This window comes from Petaurus breviceps, unplaced genomic scaffold (assembly GCF_028583685.1).
Source record: "Petaurus breviceps papuanus isolate PSGF00001 unplaced genomic scaffold, PetGlider_PUasm1.0 470, whole genome shotgun sequence".
NCBI classification, from domain to species: Eukaryota; Metazoa; Chordata; class Mammalia; order Diprotodontia; family Petauridae; genus Petaurus; species Petaurus breviceps.
Genome location: NW_027186350.1, coordinates 5069060 through 5096273, shown reverse-complemented (window position 1 = coordinate 5096273; position 27214 = coordinate 5069060). Strand labels below are relative to the sequence as shown.

The window sequence follows — 27214 nt, the reverse complement described above, 5'->3', positions numbered from 1 at the left end:
GAATAAGTTTCACATTGTTCTCAACTTTGTTTTTACCCTTTTAAAGTATAGGCAATATTGAGGACAATTACTGTCTTGTTGATACATAAACTGCAAGTCAGGAGGGAGAAAAAAGAAGAGGGGAAAAAAGCTGGACCATTCATGAAAACTTGCATTTTTACCACCAGGTAACACTTCATAAAAGCATCTTTCCCACTTCTCCCCATGCCCTTCTTTCTCTCTTCTCCTGTGTTTCTGGCTCCCTGGATCGTATTTGGAAAAAACAAAGTGTAGGGTAAAGAATGCCCAAGAGGGCAGCTAAGTGACTCAGTGAATAGAGTACCCGCCCTGGAGTCAGGAGGACCTGAGTTCAAATCTGACCTCAGACACTTAACACAAAAACTAGCCCTGTGACCTTGGGCAGGTCACTCAACCCCAATTGCCCTCCAAAAAAAAAGAATGCTGAGACTTGGAGTCAAGAGACCTGGGTTTGAATCCCAGCTCTGTCACTTCCTTGCTGGGCTACCATAAAATTTAATCTCTAAGGACCTTTGTTCTCTCAGCTGTAGAATAGGGATAATAATATTTATACACCTGTGTTATAGAGTCATGTACTATAGACATGTTTTTTATTATCTACCTCCTCCTCTAGGCTTTCTCTTTCCATATATGTCTATCATCTCCTCCAATTTCTCTGTTCTCTTCTTCCCTTCCTTTTTCTCTGTCTCCCTTTCTGCTTCTCTCTATCACTGTCTCTCTTTCTGTGTCTGTCTCTCCATCTATTTTTCCATCTATGTCTCTGTCTCTCCAAAAATTTGTCTCTGTGTCTCTTTTCTCTGCTCTCTCTCTCTCTCCATCTTTCTGTCTCTGTGTCTCTCTTTTATGAGCCCAAGAAACCACACACACACACACACACACACACACACACACACACACACACAGCCCTTTACAACCACACCCTCATGCTGCAGGGTCTATTCTTAAGAAACGGGTGGAGTTTCTTTCCCAGGACCTGTTCAGTTTCCCCATGTCTCCTTTGGTTCCTGGCAGATGCCTAACTACCAAAGTGTCTACCAGGTGTCTTATCCATTCCTCTTTCAACGCCCCCTCCCCACCTCCTTTGGGGGCTTACAATCTGCATTCAATTAATGGAGCAAATGAGGATCTTTTATGAAAAGCCAACCAGACCGGATGCATGAGGAATTTCTGAATGGATGTTGCTGTCTCTGGGGGCCTTGTGGGGAAGGGTGTATACTCTGGTAGAACGCCCTTTCAAATGCAACTTTTTGCCTCTTTCTACTCTTTTCCCACTCAACTCTAAGAGCTAACTCAGCTGTTGACATGAGCCAGGGACTAGCCATTGCCTATTTCTATTCAGTCTACTAAGGTAAGGGTAATGTCTCCTGGTGTGTCTCCTAGGGTCATATCTCCTCCCAACAAGATAAAAGTAAAAATTAATAGATTGTTAGAGCTACAAGAAGATTTAGAGATTAAGCTCAATCCTCTCATTTTATATCTCAACATACTAATTCCCAGAGAGGTTAAATAACTTCCAGCGTACAACTTACACTTTACAAATGTGTAAATAAATCACACAGCAAGACAGAGTCAGAGTTGGGACCTAGCACTAGTGTCTTTTCCACTCTATGACACTGTGAAGAACTAATCATGGTTTGGGAGAAAACACCCCATTTAGATTTTATTCTTATTCTCTTGCTTTTGCAACACAAGTATGGTCCAGATACTTTGGATACTCTGCCACACCTGTGGGGAGTGGGGAAAAGACTGGAAGGTTGATGTCTGAAAGAAGACTAGGTTCTCCTTGTGTATTGAGGATCATTTAGTTTTCTCCAGGGAGAGAGAATAGGAATCTCCTAATAGAGGGATTGCCTACTAGCAGTGTGGAAATAAGATAGGAGTGATATGGTTGGTAGACTTTTTGATGAGAGCCTCCCAGGGGTGGGGAACCTGAGGCCTTCTAGCTCCTTAAGTGTGACCTTTTGACTGAATCTAATAGGCATGACTAAATGAGCTATGGACCAAGTCATGGGACACCCCAAAGAGTTAAGTTACATAAATTTCCAGCACATTTAAGTAAAAAGAGTATTGGGCTTACAGTCAGAAGACTTCGATTCAATACCCAACTCTGACACTTACTAAATATAGGTTAAGAGCTTGGGAAAATCATTGACCTCTCTGATCCTTAATTTCCTTAGCTGTTAAATCAAAATAATACTTGCATTATTTACTTGACACTGTTGGGGAGGAAAACATGCTATAAACAAACTTTAAAGTACAATATAAATGTGAGTCTTTCCAAAGGATAGGGACTGGTCCTGTGAGTTCATGGAGAGAGAGGACTACTTGATTAGGAAATGTCCTTCTACCAAAGGGCTGCAGCTTCTCTTTGAAATACTGAGAGGGATCAGTGACTTCTCCAACATGACACATTCAATATGTGTCAAAGGTGGGACTTGAATTCTGGTTTTCCTGACTCCAAAGCCAACTCTCTCTCTCTGTTATACCACAATGCCTTGAATGTGACCTCTGGGGAACCATTTAATTCTGGGTGTGTCAACATGTATCTCTGAGTGTGTGTTTGTCTGTGAGTGTGTACCTATATCTAGACCTTTGGTTGAGTCAGTTTTATGACTGTGAATCAATGTGTGGTGAATCAGAGAATGATGTTATTATGTTTATTATATTATTATGTTTAGTGTGTGAAATAGTTTTGATTCAAATAGTGTATATGTGCTTGGCTGGATGAACAGTTACAAGGTCTAAAAAATGCCTGTTATCATTTTTTAAATCTTGTCTTTGGCCTAAATTTATAGAAAGAGACAGAGAGAATGAGACACAGAGACAGAGAAGGGAAGGATATAGTGAGTATACCAGTTCTGTACTGTCTCCAGTCTGAAAAGGCCCTTTTTTTCCCCTTGTATCTTCAGTCCATCACTAAATAGTATTATTAGGCTCAATACTGACTGAATCCCCCCAGAGCCATACTAAACCTAGCCAAGAGGAGGTTTGAAGTCCCACTATGGTCAAAGAACCAACATGGTCTCCATAAAGGTCCTTCCAACCAAGACGCAGCTAGTACTGCTCTAGACTCATTGGGGTCCATGGATGAGGTTAGCACAGTTAAGCCTGAATGTCACCTCTGAGGCTATGTCAATCTGGGCTCCTCCCTGAAGAATTAAGGAAAAGGTCTGTTTCAATGGTGGGCATCACCATCCACTCAATCATTTAGATACAAAACCTTAGAAGCATCCCTGACTCTTTATTCTCCCTCACCTCCCATATCCAATCAGTTACCAAATCTTGTTTATTCTAACATCACGACATCTCTCACATCCTACCAACAGAATTTAGCTTAGGCCCTCACTGCTTATCGTCTGGACCATGGCATTAGCCTCTGAATTTGTCTCCTTGCTTCCAATATCTCTGCACTCTAACCTATCATCTATACAGGCACTAAAATAATGCTCTTAAAACATGGGGCTGACAATGTCACTGCCTCACCAAAACTTTTTAAAAAAGAAAAAAATTTCCAGAGGCCACCAGCCATTTCCCCACTTTTGAACTCTACTACCCTGCTCGTACATTCAAAAACAAGTCTGAAATAAACTCCCTCCTTCTGTCCCACTTTCAAAATCCTTCAGGGCTCAACTTAGGCTCTATCTTCTAGGAAAGCCTTCCTTGACCCACTGCCCCCTCCCCCAACTTTTAGTGATCATTCCCTCCTCAATTTCCCTAACCTTTTGCTGTATATTTTTTATTCCATCCTATCTCCACCCATGATAGTTGAATATAAACTCATTGAGGGACTGTTTAACCCTAATCTTTGTATCCCTACAACCTAGCACAAAGTATAGATGCTTAATAAATTTTTTTAAATTTACTTGATTTTTTTTTTTGGTCCAATTGAATTAGGCCTTGCAGAATTTCTTAGCATGATGAGAGATCCACTATAATAGTTTTAGGTGATCTCTGGTTCAGAAGTACTCTGAGTTTATTTGGTTTCAAGGCTCTTTTTGAGAATTTGGACCCACCCTAGAATAGATTGGCAGTAGGGCAGCTGGTAAGGAGACAGAAGAGAAAATTTTGCAATAGATCTAAGTGAACTGTACAGTCCCAAACCGATCTTAATTCTTAGGGATCCTTCCAGTTAAATGTCCACTCATCAGCCCACTTTTCAGAAGTTAGTCTGGAGCTTGACCGGCCTCTAAGGATGAGGAGCAGAAACCACTAGAAAAACAACTCACATTTTAATTGAAAAATTGGGGTGGGGGGGGGGGAAGAAAACCACCAGTAGCAACTGAACAACTCTCCTACCAGTTGTTTGTTCTCATAGTTCCTAGCTGATAGCCTTCAAAAATCTCAGAAAAGATTAGTATTATGAAGGGACAAAACCATTATTAGAAAATGGGTGATTGAAATAATAGTTTCCTTTTATGTGCTGGCAAAGGCATCAAGACAGAGAGCTTTGAGCAAAAGCAGCAGCTTCTCTACACAGTGTCCCAAAAGTCTTAGCTGCAGTTTTAAGCTTAGCTTAAAGTTTAAGATGACCTTCAACTTAGCTCAAAACTGCAACTGAGACTTTGGGGATAGCCTGTATTTACAACAGGTTGCCTCACCCTTCTTTTTTCTACCTCCCAAGCCTTTTTAAAGCAAGCTTTGGTTAGAAAAAGAAAACAAACTGGTTGCATTAAAAATCTCCAAATACACTGAATTGCTTAAGGGAAAACCTAACCTCTCGAAACAGGTCGTATCTTGTCTTTTCTCCCTTGTTTTGTTTATGCAGGGGGAAAAATTAATTATAGTAGAGATGTTGAAATGAGCCACACCTGGGCAAAGACACTCTAATCAGAGAATAGGAAATCTAAAGAGATTAAAAAAAAAAAAAAGATTCTTTCTCAAAATTACTATCACTGTTTGCTGGAGTGTTCTTGTTCATGTCACTTTGCCTTCTAAAATAGTAATAGAATAACCATTCAAAAGCAGCTGGCTGCTTTCTATCCAGAAAAATTACTACCTTCTTTCTTCTTCATCTTTTTTTTTTTTTTACAAATTATTTTGTTTTCTTACTTAAAATATCCTTATTCACTTCTGAAATGCAGTTACTTTTCAGGTGGAAACAGAAATCCATGAAATAATTTCTCAGCAACAAATGAATTACCACCACCCTCCACCCTACATCTGCCCAATTAGAGAGCTCTTTGGAACTCAGATTGGATAGGAGTCTGATTTCATCAATTCTACTATTCTAAATTTTATTTGAAACACTTTTATTTTCCTGAGCAACATTTTAATTTCTAGTTTTTTTTCCTTTTTCAAACTAGAAATAACATTAAATAAAAGAAAATAACTTTATAATAAACAAAACTACCTCTCTATAAAAAACAAATAGAATTTAAACTTTAATTTTTTACAAAATTGTTTTAAAGAGTCAGTCAAAATCAAATAGGAAAAAAAAAACCGACTACAGTACTGAAGCATTTTTGAAATCAGAATGGAGCAGTTGAAATATGTCATCTCAAAGTTATGCAGCGTTTCCTCTATGGAAAAGTGCCCAGATTGTCCCAAAGTCCCAGCTCCTCACACCTTGGAGAGCAGGCTCAGTGACTAATAAGCAAACTGTCCCCTGATTCTCGTGCTTTTCTCGTTCCTACTCTAAGTAGTGTCGATACGTGTGAGGGTTTGCGTACTTGTCAGCCCCTGAGCAAAAAGAAGTTTCATTTTTCCTCATCACCCAGTGAGCTGCCTTAAGATCGCAAAAGTCAAGACAAATGCAGAAATGCAGAGGCAAAAAAGGCAAGGTTGGGTGAGGTCCAAAGAAGGGAAACAAAGAGAAAAGGGAGAAAAGAAACTTTTTCTGAGTCTCTCCCAAAAGATTTCTTACCTTGAGAAAGGGAACGACTGCAGCAAAGCACCTTGAGTGACAAGAGGGCTTTTGTCCTTGGTCCTCTCTTCTTGAGTATGTAACAGCACTGAGGGGAAGGATCTGACTCCTGAGGTTATGTTTCCTCTCTTGGTGTGTTGGGATGTGTGATGGGGCGGTGTCTTTTTACTGAGTTTTAAAGGAGTTTCTATGAATCAGTCTGGCTTTAAAGAAGAAGGGGAAAAAAAAAAAAAGATTTGTTCGTAACTACGCCCTGCAATGTTGGCAGTAAGTCAAGAGTGACTGGGAGGGAACCATCAATTCAAAGAAACCTCTTGTAGGGCTCCCTCTGACTCAGACACATAGACCACAGTGGAAAAAAGACTCACATTGCTTCAAGTGAGTAATAGGAGTCACACAAATAGCATGTGTTTACAAAATCCCACTTCTTGTTACTAATAAGAAAAGCACAAAAAAAAAAAAAAAAAGCATAGCAACCAGGGGCTTCAGGCAACATAGTTATCTAGCCAGCTTTTAATTCTCTGAGGTGGGAAGATATGAAGAGATGGGGGTGGGGCAGTATGCAAAGATGACATGACTAACTAAATTCTTGAAACAGTCCTCAAATTAGGCTTCCATCCTTTCTCACCAAGCCACTTGCCAGAGCTGTTAATAACCACTTTTAAAAAAATTAAATTTTTTAACCTCCTTTCCCCTCATTTTCTGGGGAGGGGCTCACAAGAAACGAAATGGAAAAAAGTGAACCCCAAGAGAAATACAAGGTTCCTTAAGAAGAAAAAAGATTATCCAGGAGTTAAACAATGGACTGTATAAACACAAAAACCTCACTACTTGAGGCAACTGTAAAAACTCTGGTAATTATGGAGCACTGGTCTCATATACCTGGGAGGGGAATTCTCTGGGGTAGGAACTTTGGCTCTTTTGTTGGAATGCTTTAATCAGCTGAACCTTGCTTTATAGTTGAGTCTTCTACCCTGATAGCAACATAAAAATAACAACCCATTTCCTCACCCTCCTCTTTCAATGACCTGCTCAGTTTGTAAGAGAAAGGCACATTTCCTAAAGAGTACAGGAGGGAGGGGTAAGTCGGTCCTACACCTGAGTGAGCTCACAGAAAGTAGCTGCAAAGAATGCTTTTCTCCCAGTGAGGATGAGGAATGATCATAGGTGGGTTATTATCTGGGTTGCCCATATTTTTTTTCATTAAAAATTAGATGAAGTCTTCACCTAAACAATGCAATCCATTTTACAACGTCTCCTTCACAGGTGAAGTAATGCTCCCACTGCTAGGGTAAGTCGGGTCTCAGCCCTAAGGAGGGGAAAGGTTTCTGGGGAAGAGGAGTGGCAGATTGATGGTATTGCCTATTGATCCCTCGCAGAAAATGACAGATTTATTCTCCCTCTTTGTCCCTCCCACTTTTGAACTGCTAGGGTCTTCTGCCAGTCTGTAAAATCTCTCTTCACCCAATAATATCTTGCAGGATAATGGGGGATGGGTAGGAGAGAACATGTCTAGGAGCTTGTGACACTGAGGAGAATGTGGTCTAGTTGCAGTTTTTAAGAGAAAACTAGAAAGCCAATGAATTTTCTGAAGGCTTTCCCTCATTGGTTTTCAAAGAAGGATGTGAAAACTTGAGAGGGAGTGCTTGGAAAGGAAAAGGATGGCCACAGAAACCTGAACTGTGATTTCACTGATAGAGAGAACACCCAGATGAGGAAATTCCCCCCACCAGTGCAGCTCAGTGCCTTCTCTGAAATTTACCTTCCTAGCGAGGTGCCTAGTAGATTCCCCCGGGGATTTAAGTGATTTGCCCAGAGTCACACAGCCAGTGTATGTCAGAGGGAAGACTCACGTGTTCCAAGGTCTGAGACCAACACTCTGTCTGCTGTGGCATGCTGCCTATCTTAATGCTGTTCATTGCAACAGTGGATTCAATGGACTGAGTAGTTAGTTTCTTAATCAGAAAATTGAGTTCCAGTTCACCCATCTGCCCCTTGTTCACTGTGAGGTGGTGAGTAAATGACACATCCTCTCTGTACTTCAGCTTTCAAACAGATGTAATAACCTGAGGCCTACCTTTCTGTATGCCTTGTAGAGATGTTGTGAGATTTAACAAGAAAACATAAAACACTTTGAACATCTCAAGAAAATAAAAAAGGTGCCATATAAACTGGAGAGGGTGGTATTTTTAGAAGATGAATCCCAGTATGGGATTTATAAAAGCTTGTAATAAACCCTTGAAACCTCATTGCAACTGTATATCATGAAGCAAGTGACTTATTATGAATAGGAAAGAAGCTAGATCAGACATTGTTAAAGCAACCCTTTGTGATTACTCTGGATGTGATTAAAACATTAAGCATTATCCCTACCCAGGCATTAAGCTTGGCAGACTTTTAAGACCAAGGATAGCTACAGGGGCCAGAGGTCTGAAAACAGATTAGGGTGTGGGAAGTATGAGCATCGGTTCAGATCCTGGCTTGGACTTTGCACAAGCATTGTGCAGTTTATTTTCCTTGTCTGGGCCTCCACTTCCCCATTTGAAAAAATGGGTCAGTCATAACTTTTCTACCCAGAGTTTTTTTTTTTTATTACTTTTGTAAATTTAGAAATTATTTATTATTGGGAAGGAATTCCCCTCTTCTCTCTAGTGGCACAATCCTTTAAATACCACCAATCCTTTAAAACTCCCTTCTTAGGCAACAAATTATTGACAGCTGGCAAGATTCGGTGTTGGACTCATCAGCAAATTCATGATGATGTAAGAACTTTGTATGTTCTTTCGATGTAAGATAATGGGATTTTAGGGGCAGCAAGTGAATAGAGAGCATGGGCCCTGGAGTCAGGAGGACCTGAGTTCAAATCCAGACTCAGACACTTAAGGCTTACTAGCCATGTAACCTTGGGCAAGTCACTTAACCCAATTGCCCTGCCTTCCCCCCTCAAAAAAAAAAATAATAACAGGATTTTGTGTGTATTAGTGCTTTTTTTTAATGAATGCTAAAAGCAGAAGCTTTATTGTACAAATCTCCAAAGTGAGGCCAGTCACCAAGACTCGATAAAAGAAAACCAATGAACACTAACTGAGAGTGTTTTCTCACGATTATCCATGCTGTGAAACATATCTAGCCATTTAAAAACCACAAGCCAGCTTCTACCTGATAGACCGTTTGCCCTTCCTCTTGTTTCTCTACTACGTTAGTGTCTGTCTAGAGGATTCTAAATCATTTTTATTATTAATATAAATGTATCAAGCACTCTTTGCTCTCATTCTCCCAGATCGAAGGTTTATTTCTCTAGTGCTAATTCTCTAGTTCTTTATGCAGGTACCACATAGCCTTAGATGGGAAGGTTGCAAGGCTTCTCCCTTTACAGCATTATCTCTCTCCTCTCAATAAAATCCCATCAATAAGCAGGAGTCAATTCAGAGAAAAAAATGATGTTAATTACATAGCCAGAGCCAACCAAAGTGGTTCCTATTAACCAGTGGTTAGTATAATGGAACCAGATACAGAACATCTAAAACTCTCCAAGGCACTTCCATTATAAGTCATCCTGACTTTTCTAGAAGTAGGCTCTCCAGCCTCTTGCACATCACAAATTACATCAGCAATACTTTGCACATGCATGTAAGGACTGGGCTCAGTGTTCAGTCTCCCATGACACTTTTGTTTTTCAGTCATTTCAGTCATGTCAAATTCTCCATGAAACCCATTTGGTGTTTTCCTGGCAAAGATATTGGACTGGTTTGCCATTTCCTTATCCATTTCATTTACAAATGAGGGTGCTGAGGCAAACAGGGTTAAGTGACTTGCCCAGGATCACACAGCTAGGAGGTATCTGAAGCAGGATCTGAACTCAAGAAGATGAGTCTTCCTGACTCCAAGTCCGAAACTCTGTCCACTACACACCTAGCTGCCTTTACCATGACACTAGCAAGACACAATTAGAAAAGGAACTATAATGCCTAAAGAAAAAAAAAAAACACAGAATGAATTATAAAATCCAAATAAATTTTGGATTAGCCATGCTACCGGTCTCCTTTATATACAAATAATTACCAGTTTACTCCAAAACCAGGATAGGGCATTTAGTAAATTAGACAAGATTCGAAAAGTGTGCTTCTTTACTGTGTACTGGATGAATGAATGCATGAATGAATGAATGAATGAATGAATGAATGAATGAATGAATAAGAAAACATTTATTAAGTACTTTCTATGTGCCAACTCTGGTCCCTACCTTTAAGGAGCTTATATTCTAATGTGAAATGCAAATACACATAAAAGAATTGTGAACAGGGAGGAGTATTTTGGTTTGGAAAGTTATAGCAATGGTGAGTGGAGCCATAGGGACATATATTGATACACCCTTTCTGGCACAGATTTACATTATTCCAAATGGGAATGGGGCAGAGGGTACTTACCCTGTAGCAAAGTGGCTAATGAGATGATCAGAGAATAAAGTGAATTACCACTAGTGCCATCATAGAGAAAGTGGACCCTGTGAGGTATTCACCAGGGTGGTGGGAATTGGGGTGGGGACTGGATCCAGATGTACATTACTGAAGGTTTTAAACCTTCATTATAACAACTTGACTTAACATGAAGTAAAGACTTATGGGCCATAGGGAACAGACTTTAAAATATTGTATTTAATAAAAATGTTTTTGTTAAGTCTGCCTTTATTAAAGCAATAATTTTAAAAGTTTCTTCTTTCCTTTCCCACCATTCCTGCATGTTGTACCTTACCCAACTACCTATATTACCTTCTCTTAGTTCAATCTCTGGTTTACTGTAAATTTCTTTCTATATCTTTCATTTCTTTTCTCTTTCTCTTCTCCAATATTTCTCCTAGTCAAAAACTTTCAGTGGCTCCCTATTGCCTAACATTTAAGGCCTTCTGCAGGCTGTTTCCAGCTCACATTTCTAGCCTTACTTCATTCTTCTCCCCTTCAAAATTCTATGGTTTTTCTAGTCAAACTAGAATACTAGCTATTTCCTAATCCCTTACTGCTCTCCTCCACTTTAGAGGATTCAAGAAGGCCATCCTTCTTGCCTGGAATGTACTCCCTTCATTTCTTCCTGTCAGAGCAGTAACTAGGGTGTGGCAATTGGAACTTTACCCTAGGGCTCTGAAATTTAAAGGGTGCTGACATCATTTGCCTTCCTGCAGTGACAATTACGTTGAGCATCTAGTTAGCAGGAAAAATAGTTAAAATAAGAAGCTACCAAATGTTCTCTTTCCTTCTCCTACCACCTTTCCTACTACCACACCCTAGGTAGTTTCTCCAGGCTCCTCCCTCAGGCTCCCCAGCAGTAACCTCTTGGTATCCCTTGACCTTTTTCTCCTCCTACATGAGGAGATCTTGCATGACTCCACACACCCCCTCAAGTAAATTGTTTTGAGCACCACAATTGCTAGTTACCTGTTGTCACCCTCCAACTTAATATGTACCACTGGCTCCCTATCTCTTCCAGGATCAAATACATAATGCTCTATTTGGCATGCAATGCCCTTCCTCACCTAGCACCTTTCCAGTCTTCTTACACCTTACTCCTTGCAATATACTCTTCAGTCCAGTGACATTGGCCTCCTAGCTGTTCCCCCCCCCAAAAAAAAAAGACATTCCATATCTTAGCTCCAAGCATTTTCTCTGGCTTCCCCCATACCTGGGATGCTCTCTCCTCATCTCTGACTACTGACCTTCATGACTCCCTTCAAGGTCCAATAGAAAATCACATCTTCTACAGAATACCCTTCCCAACCCCTCTTAATTCTAATGCCTTCCCTCTATTAATTATTTCCTGTTTATCCTATGTAAAGCTTGCTTGTACATAGTCTTTTGCATGCTGTCTACCCAATTAGACTGTAAGCCCCTTGAGGACAGGGACTATCTTTTGTCTCTTTTGTATCCCCAGCACTTAGCACAATGCCTGGCATACACTAGGTGCCTAATAAATGTTGACTACTGACTCCCATCTTCCTTTAAGCTTAGGTCTAGGTGTCACCTCCTTCATAAAATCTTTCCTCATTTCCTACACACACCATGTTTCTTATAGCACTTTGTCTAGCTCCTGTGCCATTATCAACAGTCTACCTTGAATCATAATGATTTGTATACATGTTTGAGTTCCCAATCCCATTATATTATAAACTTATTGAGGTCAGGAATTATATTATTTTTTTCTTTGTACTATGCCCATAAGAAGCACTTGGTAAATATATGTTGAATGGAGAAAAGACAGGTTCTCCAGGTCATAACATTCTACTTTAAAACATTTATTACTTAGAAAGATATCATTTTTTTGCAAGTTTCAACAAAAAGGGAAGAAATGCCTCTGAAATCTCTTGAGCCTCACTCTTCTGTTTCCTAGCTGACTGTTTTAGATATAGCCTTTCATCTCCAAAAATATAAAACTGCTGAAACACTAAATAATTTATTAGACATTCCAGGAATGCTAGAAATTGGCACGTTCATTTCCAGATGACTAGAAAACAAACTCCTCGAAACAGCAAGAAGTTGGAATTATGAAACAATTGTGTGTGTGTGTGTGTTGATAGTTTAGCCTGAGCCTTTGAGGCCAGCTAGACTGCAATAGAAGTAGTCTCTCAATTCTAGCCATCTTCATTATCAGTACCCATTAATGATAGAATTGATCAGGTAACAGCCAGCCATCTGTGTTAATACTCAAGATGGCTGAAATAAAGACTGCCAATGATATGATTGGCTTGTTAGTATGGAGAAATATGGCCAAAGAATAGGAAACAAAAAATAAGAAACAGCTGTAAGGAGAAAAGATTTCCCAGAATTCAAAAGTAAACACCTAACTAGAGTAAACTACTTTTTATTGATCTTCCTTCCCTTCTAATACTTGGGGCTCCATATCTCCTCCTTAAAAGAATACTTTGTAAATGCAACACTATTGTCACTGTAAATGATTAGTCCTCACCTATCAGACAGAGCTTAGCACAGCATTGGACTTTAGTTGTAAACTCTAAGTATATTTCTTGAATTTAATATCCTCCAGGTGAACTGTCCTCTTTAAATCGCTTTTCAAATGATCTAACACCCAAAGTTAACAGGTCTCACAGCGGTAGGAAAAAATAGCCTTTATATTTATCTTTAAAAGTGAGTGAGTGGTAAATTCATTCATTTCCTTACTTATTCAACAAATATCTGCCTATGATTCATGGTGTATAGTACTAAATACAAGGGAATATAGAAAAATAAATATGACACAAACTGTACCCTCAAAAAGATTATAATCTATTGGGGGTGGTGCTCCACAGGCTAGGCCACATACATTGATAAATGTTGAATTAGGAAAAGATGAATAGATAAGATAGAAGTTTCCTCACTGAGAATTCCTCCATACATGAAATCCCTGATTTCTACAAAGGAAAAACAAGCCCCTCCAAAATGCATTAAAAAATTCTTGGACAGGACATTATCATTATTGGTATCCCTAAGCAATCCAACATGAGCATCCTTTCCCATAAATTTGAGATGACCTCTGGGACTGACCTTTAGGGGCTCTCTGGTCAGAAACGCCCACATGTGGGTTTCATGCTTCATTTTTTCCTACTTAAAGTCTATGCTAGAGAACCCAGTCAATAAAACATTTATTACAGGCACTGGCTAAACTAATAACACCTACCTCTAAGGGTAGTTGTGAGAATCAAATAAGAAAATATTTATTTCCAAAAATAGGAGGGGAGAAGCACTGAGCACAGTGCTTGGCATAGAGTAGGTACTATATAAATACTTATTCCCAACTTATTCCATTGGAGATACAACAAAAAGAAAGGCAAATGACAGTCTCTGCTGACAGGGAGTTCACAGTCTAATGGGGAGACAACATGAAATCACCCATATGTGAATAAGTTATCTGCAGGATAAATTGGATATAAGTAAGAAAGGGAAAGCACTGGAATTAAGGGAATTTGGAGAAGACTTTCTGTAAAGATGGGATATTAACTAAGACTTGAAGGAAGCCAAGAAAGCCAGAAGGAGATGATGAAGACAGTCCAACATCCTCAATTTGTAGAATAGAATACTAACCTCCTTGCTGTTATAACTACAACTTTGATGACTACTACTAGTGAAAACCTTGGTCATCTTGGTTTTGGTGGTTAGAATAATCATAGTAGGAATATCAGTCATAATCAAAGAAGTGATATTGCAGGACCTACTGAGCCTTCAGGCTTTGACTCTATTTTTCCTTTCTGGGGACTTAAATATTCCTTAAGAAATGTGTGGTGGTCATGTATAACCTATATCAGATTACTTGCCAAGAGAGAAAAATTTGGAACTCAAAATCTTTCAAAAAATGAATGCTGAAAAAAATAAAATACTATTAAATTTTTTTGAAAAGAAAAAATGTGTGGTTGTGAAACCATTGAATCAGGAGACCTCAGTTCTAATCCCAGTCCTGCCAATAACTACCCTTGTGATTTTGGAGAAATCAAATTGTTTCTTTGAGCCTCAATTTCCTTCCCTTTAACAAGAAGAGCTAGTAACAGATAGTTCCTAAAGTCTCTTTCCAACTCTATAAGTCTCTGATTCTATCAACCTGGTAGATGAGCAAATAGTAAATCAAGACAATGAATATTATTCAGTATGATTGGAAAATTAAACATTCTTTCTGGTTAACCATTTTGTCTGATCCAACATCCAACCTTTACTTATGCATGTTTAAATCCAAGTACAGGGCTTTCCATAGAAATGCCATATGTGACCCTGGTGCAAGTCAATTAATTTCCATGTGCCCCAAGCAATATCTTAGGACTTATTTACTAAACCATTGGTGTCAAACTCAAATAGAAATGGGGACCAGTAAACCATACATGAGGATCTCTGCAGGCCATATATTGATTGTAAAAACCCTACCTTCATTATTACTTTGTATTATAGTTAAGCAGGGTTTGGACTCTAAATTTCTTTCCTCTTCTGAGATTCTATGACTTTATGAGGATGATGTGATACCACATGCCTAAAATTTGGGGGAACTTGTTGGTACTCTTATGTTGAGGACACAAACCAGGAAGCCCACAAAAAATTTCCCAAAATTTGGACGTATCTTTTTTGAATTTCAGATTTTTAGCTAAAGCTAGAATGGCTCTAGATGTCCAAGTAAGGCAGCCCTACCCATCTCTAGTAATCCAATCTGAACATTAATACAGGAAGCACATAAGGAAAGAGCCAAACTTTGTCCACTCCCACATTCTTCACATGGAATCAGTGGGAACTTTGAGAAGTAAGGAATAAATGAATGGGGAACAAAAACACTAAAATCAGATAAGAACGACATTTTAATATGGTTTTGGCCACACTTAGAAGTATTGTGGGCTGCATACAGCCTGCAGCTGTATGTTTGACACCTTTAAACTAAAAAGTAGGTAAATTTCAATCACTTCAATAGAGTTCCCACACCAGAAGTTTTCAGAAATCACTTAACCTCTTTTGGTCTCAGTTCCCTCGACTACAAAATAGGGGAAATAACAGCTCCTATCTCTTTGGGTTGTTATAAGCATCAAATGAGATAATATTTGTAAAGATCTGCCTGGCCCACGATGTTCCGTTGTTTCAGTGATCTCTGAACCCATTCAAAGTATTCTTGGCAAATATATTAGAGCAACTTAACTTTTCCTTCTCCAGCTCATTTTACACATGAGGAAACTGAGGCAAATGGAGTTAAATGACTTACCCAGGGTCACATAGGAAGATGAGTCTTCCTGACTCCAGGTTTGACACTCTATCTATTGTACCACCAACTACCTTTCTGGCACAGAGTAGGCCCTTAATAAATGCTTCTCTCTGTCCTTTCTCATACTGACAAAACCACATTTAATTTAATTCAATCAATAAGCTGGTGCTCTTTCTCTGTGGTTGCATGTTAGGCAGCACCGGACTGTTAGGGGAAGCTGTATGATATATCTTCCTGATGTGGACTCTTTATCACTTCTTCCTTCTACCTTTGCACAGACATATCTCTGTAGAGATATGAGTGAGAAGATCTGCTCTTATTATATTTTTCATATCTAATTGATTCCCCATTTCTCAAAGCTCCCACTGCTTCCATGGGAAGAACTTGGGAGTGGATAAAAATCAGCTCTCTGCTTCTTAAGTACTTCCTGTATTAATGTTCGGATTGGATTACTAGAGATGGGTAGGGCTGCCTTGCCTGGAGATCTAGAGCTTTGCTAGCTTTAGCTAAAGATTTGAGATTCAAAAAGTTATGGGGATATTTAGGGAGATTTTTTGGTGGGCCCCCTGGTTTGTGTTCTCAGTATCACATCATCCTCACAAAATCCTAAAATCTCAAAAAAAGGAAGGAATTTTAGAGTTCAAACCCTACCTAAAGTGTGATCTTGTCTATCAATCACATCCCGAACAAGTGGTCATCTACCTGGTTAGCTCTCATGACAAGAAAATTACTACCATCCAAATCAGCCCATCTAAGGCCACCATAATTATTTGCAATAATGTTCTCCAGACATTATCCTAGTTAGATGCCATAAGTTTCCACAAACAAAGGAGAGGTGAAGCAGTGTCTGGAAGATGCCTGCATCCCCTTTAAGATACATATGAAGGGGAAAGTGTTGGTGATTTCCCACAAGGAGTATTAAAGGTTTCTTATTTCTCAAAGATCTATGATTTCACTGTCAAATTTATTGCAATAAAATATCCCAATCTGTGCCTACAGAGTACCTATGCAAAGTAGCTGTAGTGTGAATTCATAAGGGATAGAGATTTGCTAGTCATAAAATGTCATCTGCACAAATTTCCCCAGTCACAGACTAGCTAACAAGTCTGACCTATTGGACTGTTGAAGGCATTGGGTCAACTCCTTTATGTGTATTATGATTTCAGGTCAAGACCACTGCATCTCTAGGAAATTGTCATGGCTAATTGCTGCCCTAAGAGGCAGCTACTAAATCAGGATTGTCCCCCCTAGGGTATGTGACGATTTCTAAACCATAACCTACAGACCTTAGACAAATGGACCACCTTTGGACCTCTAGCAGATATCTGAACTACCGTTTTGGTAGAGTATGCTCAAGACATGGAACCAACCCCGGTGCATTATGGATTCAAACTGAATGCTCGGAAGAGTCCAGCATCTCTGCCAGTGGTAAAAATTACCTTAGAATGCTGGGCTTCTGGACTGTGAGACTACAGAATGTACATAAATTCCTCAAAGCACTAAACTCTAAACCTTGCCAGTAAAAATACTTTAGACAATTGAATGATACACATTCTCCTACTTCTCTACTTTCAGATTTTGGCTCACATTTTCCTGAAGTTGGAGATCTTTGTCTAATAATCCCTTGATTGCTAAAAATCAATGCTCCCCTTCAAAAACTGTTGAATGTACTTAAACATTTAAATATATTTGTTTCCTCCCAGTCTTATGAAACTGAAAAAAAGAGATAAAGAATAACAGGGACTTCTAGGAGAAAGGGAAGCTAGGGGCACTGGACAGATTGCCAGGTCTAGAGTCAGGAAGACTCATCTTCCTGAGTTCAAATCTGGCCTCAGACATTTACTAGCTGTGTGACCCTGGGCAAGTCACTTGACCATGTTTGCCTCAGTTCCCTCATCTGTAAAATGATCTAGAGAAAGAAATGGCAAATCACTCCAGTATCTTTGCCAAGAAAATCCCAAATGGGGTCATGAAAAGTAGGACATGACTCAATAACAACATTCCATTTACGTTGTTGTAGTCAATTGCACATATTTTCCTGGTTCTGCTTATTTCATTTTTCATTAGTTCATAAATACATGTTTTCTGTATTCTTCATGTTCATAGTTTCTTATTTTTAAAAAAAAATTGTATTCACATACCACAATTTGTTTAGTCATTCCCCAATCAATTGGCATCTAGTATGTTTGTTTTTTTTCCAGGTCTTTACTACCACAAAATGTGGTGCCATAAATATTTTGGTCTACATCAGGGTCTTTCTCTATCCTTAGAGTATATGCTTGACAGTGAAATCTTTGGATCAAAGGGCATAGACATTTTAGTCACTTTCTTTACCCACATTGCTTTCCAGAATAGTTAAATAAATTCACAACTCTGCCAACAATACATTAGGGTTGTCATCTTTCCATAACCCCTCCAAATGGCCATCTCCATCTTTTGTCGTCTTTGCCAATTTTGTTGAGATTGAGATGAAACCTTAGGGTTGATTTGACTTGCATTTTTCTAATTATTAGTGATTTAATGCATTCTTTCATATGGTTATTAATAATTTAGATTTCTTCTTTTGAGAAATGTTTGTTTATATCCTTTCATCATATCTTTAGGGGAATGGCTTTGGGTCTTAAATATTTCTGTTAGTTATCTATATACTTGGACACCAAACTCTTATTTGAGATAATTCATATAAAGATTTCCCCCCATGCAAAAGCTTCTTTTCTAGCATATTTACGTTAATTATATTCATACAATTTTTTTTAGTTTTGTATAATTAAAATTATTTCTTTTATTTTATAACTACAGCTATCGCTTATTTAGTTAAGAATTAATCTCTCGGGAAGAAGACATGGGAGTTATCCCTGGACAAGCCACTATACCCTGCACCCAGATTCTGAGGCCACCTTCATCACCATCATGTCCAAGAGAAAGGCTGAAGAAGATGATAAGAGAAGATAAGAGCAAGGTTGAGAATGAACAAAGGAGAGCAACACAGTTACCTGCTAAACCTTTTCCAAACTCAAAAAGGCAATTGAAAAGGAAAAAGAGAAAGACTTATGTTGTAAAGGATAAGAATAATCCTACCAAAAATGGAGAAGCAGGGGTAGCTAGGTGGCACAGTGAAGAGAGCACCGGCCCTGGGGTAAGGAATACCTGAATTCAAATCCAGCCTCAGACACTTAACATTTACTAGCCACGCTACCTTGGACAAGTCACTTAACCCCAATTCCCCTGCCTTCCCCTCCAAAAAACAACAACAAAATGGAGATGCAAAACAAGCCAGATACAGAAAGATGAAGGTGCTGAAGATGCCAAGTAAATTGTGTGAATTTCTGATAAGTGTATACTTCTGATGACTATACCTTTTAAAATACTATTTTTACAAAGTTTTGTAAAAATTCATAATTTGCTGTATTTTTTAAAAACTATAATGTTAGTTTAATTTTGGCTTTATACATAATAGATTTGCAGTCTCATATGCAATTATCTTTTTAAAATTATACCATTTCATGGAATTGCTTGTTATATTCAATAAATTAAAAATAAAATAAATAAAAAGTTTTTAAACTGTATTGTTAGCACAGAGAATGTCTTATTGTTTTGAGGAGTGATGGGGCATATGTCACAGAGAAGATATCTCAGAAGCTGGGTTGAAATGGGTAAGGATTCTTTCCCCTCCTAGTTTTTAAGAGGACATCTCTTGAATACCAAGCAGAGGTTCTCTAATATTCCCATACACACATCAGATACATTGTATAAACACTGATACCCTTAACTTATCTTGGTGGGAGTAGGAGTGGGTTACTTCAAAAATTTGTTCTTCTCCCTTGTCTACCAAAAACATTAACTTCACTCCAAACACAATGGCCTATCAGGACCTGTGCTCATTTCCTGTTCCCCAACCCCCAAGCAATTGTGTTGGACACCAGCCTTTCAGGGAATCTGGACTTCAAAAACAGCTCAAAAATAGTCTCTCCAAAAGAGCTGCAGTTCCTTTTATATTGGGAATTTTTTTCCTCGTTAAGAATTCTGCAGTTTTTATTTCAATTTCTCAGAGTAGAGTCATGAAAAACTGTTAAACAGCTTATGTTCGAAGCATAAAATGTTTAAAGCATAAAATGAAGAAACTTCATTAGATTTTATAGTGACTTTACATTTTTGGTAGTCCATGGAGGAGAGCCTGAAAGCTGTTGTATGCTATTGCTAATGATAAATCACATCTTCCCTGAATTACCATTAATGTTTATGGAAAATATATTTAATGAAGCTCAATATTGCTTTGTTTGGAAAAAAAAGAAAAAATAATTCATCTGCCCACAGATGTTAAAGACACCTGTTTCTCTTCTAATCTTTTTAATGGAACGATCCTTAATATTTAGTTCCCATTTTCTTTTTTTGTTATTGCTATGTAACATGGTATAAAATACTGGACTAAATCTACTTTATGCCCAACTGAATTCAAGTTGTCCCAGCATCTCTTATCAAATAGGAAGTCTCTTCTTTGTAATTTATGTTTCGGAGTTTATCAAACATTAGGGTGTTGAGTTCAATTATTTCTGATTCTTTTTGTCTAGCATTTACATAGATTTTCTTTTATTTAATTGGTATCAAATGGCTTTGATTATTGTTCCTTTGTAATATAGTTTGAGATATAACAGTGTTATTTCCCATTCATTCCAGCATTTTTCATTAATTCCTATGATATTCTAGATCAGAAGTGTCAAACACTCAGGAAGTATGTTATGTTGCTCAAACCACCCCAGGCCAAATTAAATAAAAATGTAACTGAGAAATATTTAATAAAATACATAAAAATACAATGAAGCATAGACAATGTTAATATGTGCTTATCTAAGGTAATATGTGGCCACAGATATCTTAATGTACTGTATAGTGGCAATTGAGTTTGACACCACTGTTCTGGATTACTTGTTCTACCAAATGAGTTTTATTATTATTTTATCAAGCTCTATAAAATATCTATTGGGTAGAAAATTTGTGTAGCACTAAATCTGTAAGTGAACTTTGGTAATATTGTAATTTTAACCATATTCACTGCAATGAGCTCTTGATCTGTTATTCTATGTATACAGGTATTGAGTGTGCTTTTGTAGATTGACACCCAGATAATTTACGAATATTGTCATTATTTGGAGGGGGCTTTCTCTTATTGTCTCATGTATTTTCTCATTATATAGAAATGCAATTGCTTTGGGGTTGTTTGGGGTTTTTTTTTTTGGTGGGTTTATTTTGTAACCCTCAACTCTACTGAAGATATTTTTCTTTTTAAATAGTTCTTTGCTAATTTCCCTAGCATTTTCTAGGTAAACTCATCATGTTTATGTAAACTCAGCAGCAGCAAACAGGGATAAATATGTCTCTTCTTTGCCTGTCTTCATGTCTGTAAGTTATTTCTCTTGTCTTATTGCTAGCGTTTCTAGAACTACGTCTACTGCTATATTAATTGGCAAAGTTTCTATTTCCCCATTGTATATAATTATATAGATTACATATATAATTATAAATAGAGTCAATCAATTAAAACTAAATGTGAACAGTCATCTCCTACCACACACACGCACACATGCACATGCACACACACATATACAAAGAGAGAGAGGGAATGTGTCTTTGAATTAAAATTAAAACTATTGTAGAAGAGATTGAGCCATGCCCTAAAGCATCAAGGTGGCACAGTGGATAAGAGTGTCAGCCCTGGAATCAGGAAGACTAATCTTCTTGAAGTCAAATCTGGCCTCAGATAACTTACTAGCTGTGTGACCCTCAGCAAGTCATTTTCTAAACATTTTGCCTCAATTCCTACTCTGTAAAAATGAGCTGAAGAAGGAAATGACAAATCACTCTAGTATCTATGCCAATAAAACCCCAAACGGGGTCATGAATACTCAGTCTTGACTGAAACAACTAAACAACGACAAAAAAGAATTTGCACATAAAGGAGTTATCTCAGAACCAAATAGAGGTTTTGAGCATTTAGAAGCAAAGAGAAAGGAATAAGGGATTGTATAATGCTAATCCAGGAAACTGAAGCCTTGGGGAAATTGGCAAAAGGAGGAAGAGAAGTTAGTATTGAGCTGTGTCCAAGAAGGGAGATGTTGAGAATGTCCACTGACTCTGCAAGCATCTTAGAGCAGAATCCCCAGGTTGATGTCATCAATGTACCAACCTATACAAGGACTAAGGGAAGTCCAAAGAAAAGGTCTGCTTTTTCCCCAATTTCCTTTTTCCAGTGACTATCTATCCGTCAACACTATAGTATATAATCCACTGTTCTATTGCCTGAATATTTCCAATAAAGTGAATTTTGCTTCAACCACAAGAAGACCAAGAGTGAACAAGAAACAAATATAAATGTAAATCTATGTAGAAAGTCCAACCTCAGCCCAAACATTAGGAATTTTCAATACTGAGGGCTTGCACCTATCGAGATTTTATTCCTAAAATTTTATCTAATACGGACTTGCTAAAATCTCAAAGGAGAGAACAATATGGATCTTGGTCATTACATAGCTCTTCAAGATTAAAAAGAACTAATTATCATAATGTTATATTAAATTAATTATATTGTCTCCTCATATTGAAATGACTTGTTATAAATCCAAATTGATCAAAGTGAATGATTTCTTTGTAGCAATTGTTGTGGTCTTTTTGCCAGGTTGTTTTGTTTTTAATTTAATCAATATTCTTTAATGATATTGGTCTACAATTTTCTTTGGTTTATTCTTTCTTAATTTAGGAATTAGGATTATTTTTGTTCCATAAAAATTTTGATATAGTGAATTCTTTTTCAATTTTAGAGTATTTTTTGTTGCATAGGAATTAATTATTCATTAAAAGTTTAAAGTAACCAGGACATCTTTTCTGTGGTAGTTCCTTTACAGATAGTACAACTTTTTTTCTGATTTTATTATTTAAGATTTCTATTTGGTGTTCTGTTAACTTGAGTGTTTTTATTTTGGTTGGTAATCTATTTCATTTAAGTTCTTGGGTTTGTTGGCATACTACATCTAATACAGTATGATCATTATTTTTTATTTCTTCTGGATTTATTATTTTACCTTATTCATTTTTTAATTTTGCTAATTTGATTTTATCTTAATCTCTTTTTTTATCAGTTTCACTAAAGGTTTATCCATCTCTTCAGTCTTAAAATAAATTGTAGTTCCATTTATCAATTCAATACTTCTGTCTTTTCCAATTCATGTATTTCTCCCATAATTTCCAAGATTTTCTCTTTTGTGCTTTATTTGTTCTCTTCTAATTCAAAAAAATATGTATGCTGCCCACTAATTCTTTTTCTATTTTGTTAATGTATGCTTCTAAGGAAAAATTTTTTTTCTTGTAGGACTGTTTTAGCTACATTCCAGAATTTCTGGTAGACTGTCTCATTACTGCTACTGTAGTCTACATATTGTTTCTGTGATTTATTCTTAGACTTACTCATCTTTTGGGATATTATTTTTAAATAACCATTTAGATCTTTGCCTTTTTGCCTGTGATCCCTTAATTGATCACCAATTTTATTGCATTATGTCTATAAGAGATGTGTTCCATATTTCTGTCTTTTTTACACATTTGAAATTTCACTATGCCCTAATGGTATTTTTTTTTATTTTTATGAAAGTGCTCATATGGTGCAGAGAAACGTGTATATTACTGAGTGATCCTATTCAGAAGTTGACATATGGGTGGTTAGGTGGTGCAATGAGTAGAGTACCGGACTTGGAATCAGGAGGATTCAAATTTGGCCTCAGACACTTAGCATTTAATAGCGGTGTGACCATGAACAAAGTCACTTAACCCCAATTGCCCCTCCAAAAAGAAAAAAAAAACAGAACTTGGCATACGTTTCTTAGCTAAATTCTCCAACACTTTATTCAGTTTTATCTTTTCCCTTTTATTTATATTTCTTTAAGATTTTTCAAGTTTTAAGAAAGGAATATTAAAGGTTCCTACTATTACTGTCTTACCATCTTTGTCTTTTTGCAATTCAACTAATTTTTCCTTTATAAATTTAGATACCATATCAATTTGTGCATGAGTTGAGTATTAATACTGATTTAAGAATAGCATAACTTCACTGATCAGCAGCTATTGATATTGATATTGTTAACTTTTACTTTTTGCTCTGATACAATGACTCCAATTCCTGGGGGCTGGGGGAGGAGGGGGTGTTGCTCTCACCTCACCTGTCCCAGCCTCCTGTTTGATTCTATGTATCTTTGCTTTTTAGATATACTTCATGTAAGCAACATATTCTGGATTTTTGTTTTCTTATCTATTCTCTCACTCTTTCATTTTGTTAGATTATTTAATCCATTCATATTTAATGTTACAAGAGAGGTTTATGTTTTCTTCAATTTACAACTCTAATGTTGCTTTTAAAAATGTTTTCCCTTTCTTTTAGGCTAATCCCTATAGTCACTTTTGCTTAAACTATTTTGGTGTAACACTATTGCCACAGGTGGTCTCCACACAAACACCTTCCTCCTCATTTGTCAACACTTTCTTTAATTTGGAGACTTTATTCATCTTCTTAACTTCTTTCTTTCAGTTATCTATGTTCCCCTCTCCTCCCCCCCACCCCTCAATTAAGCGGCAAATTGAAAAAAAAATAAATCCAACTATCCTATCCCTCTACTCATCTTTTGCGTGTAAATTGATGGGGTTTTTTTCAAGGAAAATTTCTCTGGACTCTGGGTTAATTCTCATCCCTTCCAGTCATGCTAAATGTTTGTCTTTGATGTATGATCGACATCTTTATTGTTCCTTCTTTAATCTCTTTGAGTTCTTCACAGAGTTAAAATATCTGAAGTCTGAACTCCTTATAACCAATTTCTATTCTATTGCTTTTACAGATTTTGCCCTGTGTCTTCTGTGGTATCTCATGCTAAATATTATCCTTTGCATAGGTATGTGATCTAATTCTTTCCCCTCACCTCGTACTCCTCCATTGAAAATTCTGCTTTCCATTGGCCATACCTTCTCATCTCTGGATCCATTTCATCCCCATATTGGGTGCCAGCTATGCTTGGAAACTTGTATTTTCCTTCCAAGGCAGAATGCTGTGACCAAAAGTCTAACACAATGAAAATGAAAGCCAAATGGGAATCACAAACCTTTCATATAATGAATGAATGAATGACAAAACAGCTACTTCAAGGGAAGTGATTGAAACTCTTAGTTCTCAGTGAAATTAGAAAGTGATGTGGCCAGACAAGATCTATAATTATTGACTCAAATGTTTCACAACTGTGCATGAGTTACTAGCCCAGCATGTTAATAGCTTCTCTTCAGATGCAAAATCTAATTCTATCCTTAACAGGAAGCATAATACATTTACTACCAAAGGATTGGAAAACACCAGTGGAGAGCCTATTAAATAAAGGTCAATTACTTACATTTAAACAAAGCAGTCACAGTTTGCATCACTTTTTTAAATCTACAAACATATACCCAAATAATATACTGTCTGAGGATAAAAAAAAGGTGTGTCAGAATGTTCCAGGAGGTAAGAAAGCAATTTATTACTGATTAAGCAGTTAGTGACATTTCTCTAATCCAGGAGTTCTTAACTTGGGATCTGAGAACTTATTTTTTAAATTTTATTTTTAGTTTATGGAATAAAACAAGTATTTCCATTAAAAAAAAAAGATGATTGTAGATGAAACTAAAAATCTACAGAAATATTCTGAGAAAGGGTCCACAGGTTTCACTAGATTACAAAAGGAGTGCATCACACACACACACACACACACACACACACACACTGATTAAGAATTTACCTAATCCTTCAATACCCAAATAAAATATCTTAATTTTTCCTAATCCCCCAGCAGAAACTGTATTTATTAAACACCTATTTTGTGCCACGAACCTGTGCTAAATGCTGAGGATATGAGAACTTACAAACTAATGGGAGAAGACAACATGCAAACAACTATGTATAGACGAGCTATATACAGGTTCAATATGAAATAATCAATAGAACAAAAGCACTAGAAATAAGAGGGACTGGCAAAGGCTTCCTGTAGAAGGTGGGATTTTAGCTGGGGCTTGAAGGAAGCCAGGATGTAGAGATGAGGAAGGAATGCATTCCAGCCAGACATGAGAGACAGTTATACTCAGAGCATTTATTTACTTCCTTTGAGCAAAAGCTCCTTGACTCCAGAAACCAGAGCTATAACTATTTCAAGTGGACTAGACCTCTGTCCCTAAATTGGGGCACCAATAATTTAGAGGATGCTGCAAGTACTCCCAATCCTTCAGCTAAAGGAATAACAGCCAATAAATTTCATTAGCAAGGGGAAATTTCATATTTCTCTCTTTCATATATTTTCTTTTCTTTTTTATTTTTTTTTTGGAGGGGGAAGGCAGGGCAATTGGGGTTAAGTGACTTGCCCAAGGTCACATGGCCATATATTTGATTTTCTAGTCAAATTAGATCATTTAATGCACAGTAAATCTCCTATGTTTGAAATGAATGCTCCTTTCTTCTTCCCTCCAGCCCCCTCTTACTGAGATCCTTTTTTTTCCTTCAAGTCCCAGTTTAGTTCAAGAGAACCTCCTCTTCTTCTTCCTCCTCCTTTTCCTTCTCCTCTTCCCTTTATTTTCCTCTTTCTCCTTTTTTGTTCTCCTCTGCAGCTCTATCCGTTGTGTAAACCTCTCCTCCACCCCCTACTCTTGTGGCCTGGAGGTGTCCAGGTGCCTCTACACCCACTGGATCAGTGTCCCACAGTTTTTCCTGAATGCAGATTGTGAATCCCACCCCCTAACTGCTAAAATTGGTGATTCTGGTGGGAACAGGGTTTGGGTTTCTGTTGTTTGTGGTTTTTTGTTTTATATATATATATATATATATATATATATATATATATATATATATATATATATATATATATATATGTGTGTGTGTATGTATGTATGTATGTATATAAAATCCTCAGTGCCCTGCACATACTGTTTTATTTTATTTTTAATTTATGGAATAAAACAAGAATTTCTATAACTAGTATAATAAAAAAGGATGATTGCACATGAAACTGCAAATCTATCCTGCCCAACTTGCTATTCCTTTTAAATATATAATGAAGTTACCAAGTAAATTTCTTTTTTTCCATTTTTTTCTTCTCCTCCCTCTTACCCTAGAGATGGCTACCATTAGACCCAAATAGTCATGTGTACATATGTATGTGTGTGTGTAAAATTATTCTATACATACATTTATTTTTCAGTTCTTTCTTTGGATGCAGATAGCATCTTTCTTTGCGTGTCCTTTACAGTTAATTTGGATACTTATAATAGTTTAATAATGTTTAATAATAAGGTTTAATTATTAATAGCACATAATGTTTAATCAGTCTGAAGTAATGAATGTCTGGGTTCAAAACAGGAAGAAAGAAGATTGAGAGGAAGCCCAGCTAAGCCCTCCAAATCCAGGATAGTGGAGCCTGAAAAAAAAAAAAAAAGAATAACAATGGTAACAGCAAGGCAACCTTCCAAAATAATGAGCAGAGCTTTTGAAAGAAATCAATGAATAATTTGAATAAACCAATAGTGCTTATTGGTGTTTTACCATTGACCAGGAGCTGCCTTTACTTTTCTTTA

General features: G+C 37.2%; 1 protein-coding gene and 1 long non-coding RNA gene across 13 annotated transcripts in view; both read right to left on the bottom strand.

Annotated features, from left to right (window-relative positions):
- Positions 1–27214, bottom strand: part of EMP1 (epithelial membrane protein 1) — a 278012-nt gene that overhangs the window by 25656 nt on the left and 225142 nt on the right. Inside the window, exon 2 of one of the 2 annotated variants that reach the window (XM_069101528.1) lies at positions 5882–6032. The gene's annotated coding sequence lies outside the window, so the exon portion shown is untranslated. The remainder of the gene's footprint in view (positions 1–5881; positions 6033–27214) is intronic. The other variant, XM_069101529.1, reaches the window with a different exon arrangement.
- LOC138171954 (uncharacterized) overlaps positions 26906–27214 on the bottom strand; it is an 85998-nt gene continuing 85689 nt past the window's right edge. For all 11 annotated transcript variants that reach the window (XR_011171009.1, XR_011171015.1, XR_011171011.1 and 8 more), the window contains one exon: positions 26906–27057. This is a non-coding gene — a long non-coding RNA (uncharacterized lncRNA). The remainder of the gene's footprint in view (positions 27058–27214) is intronic.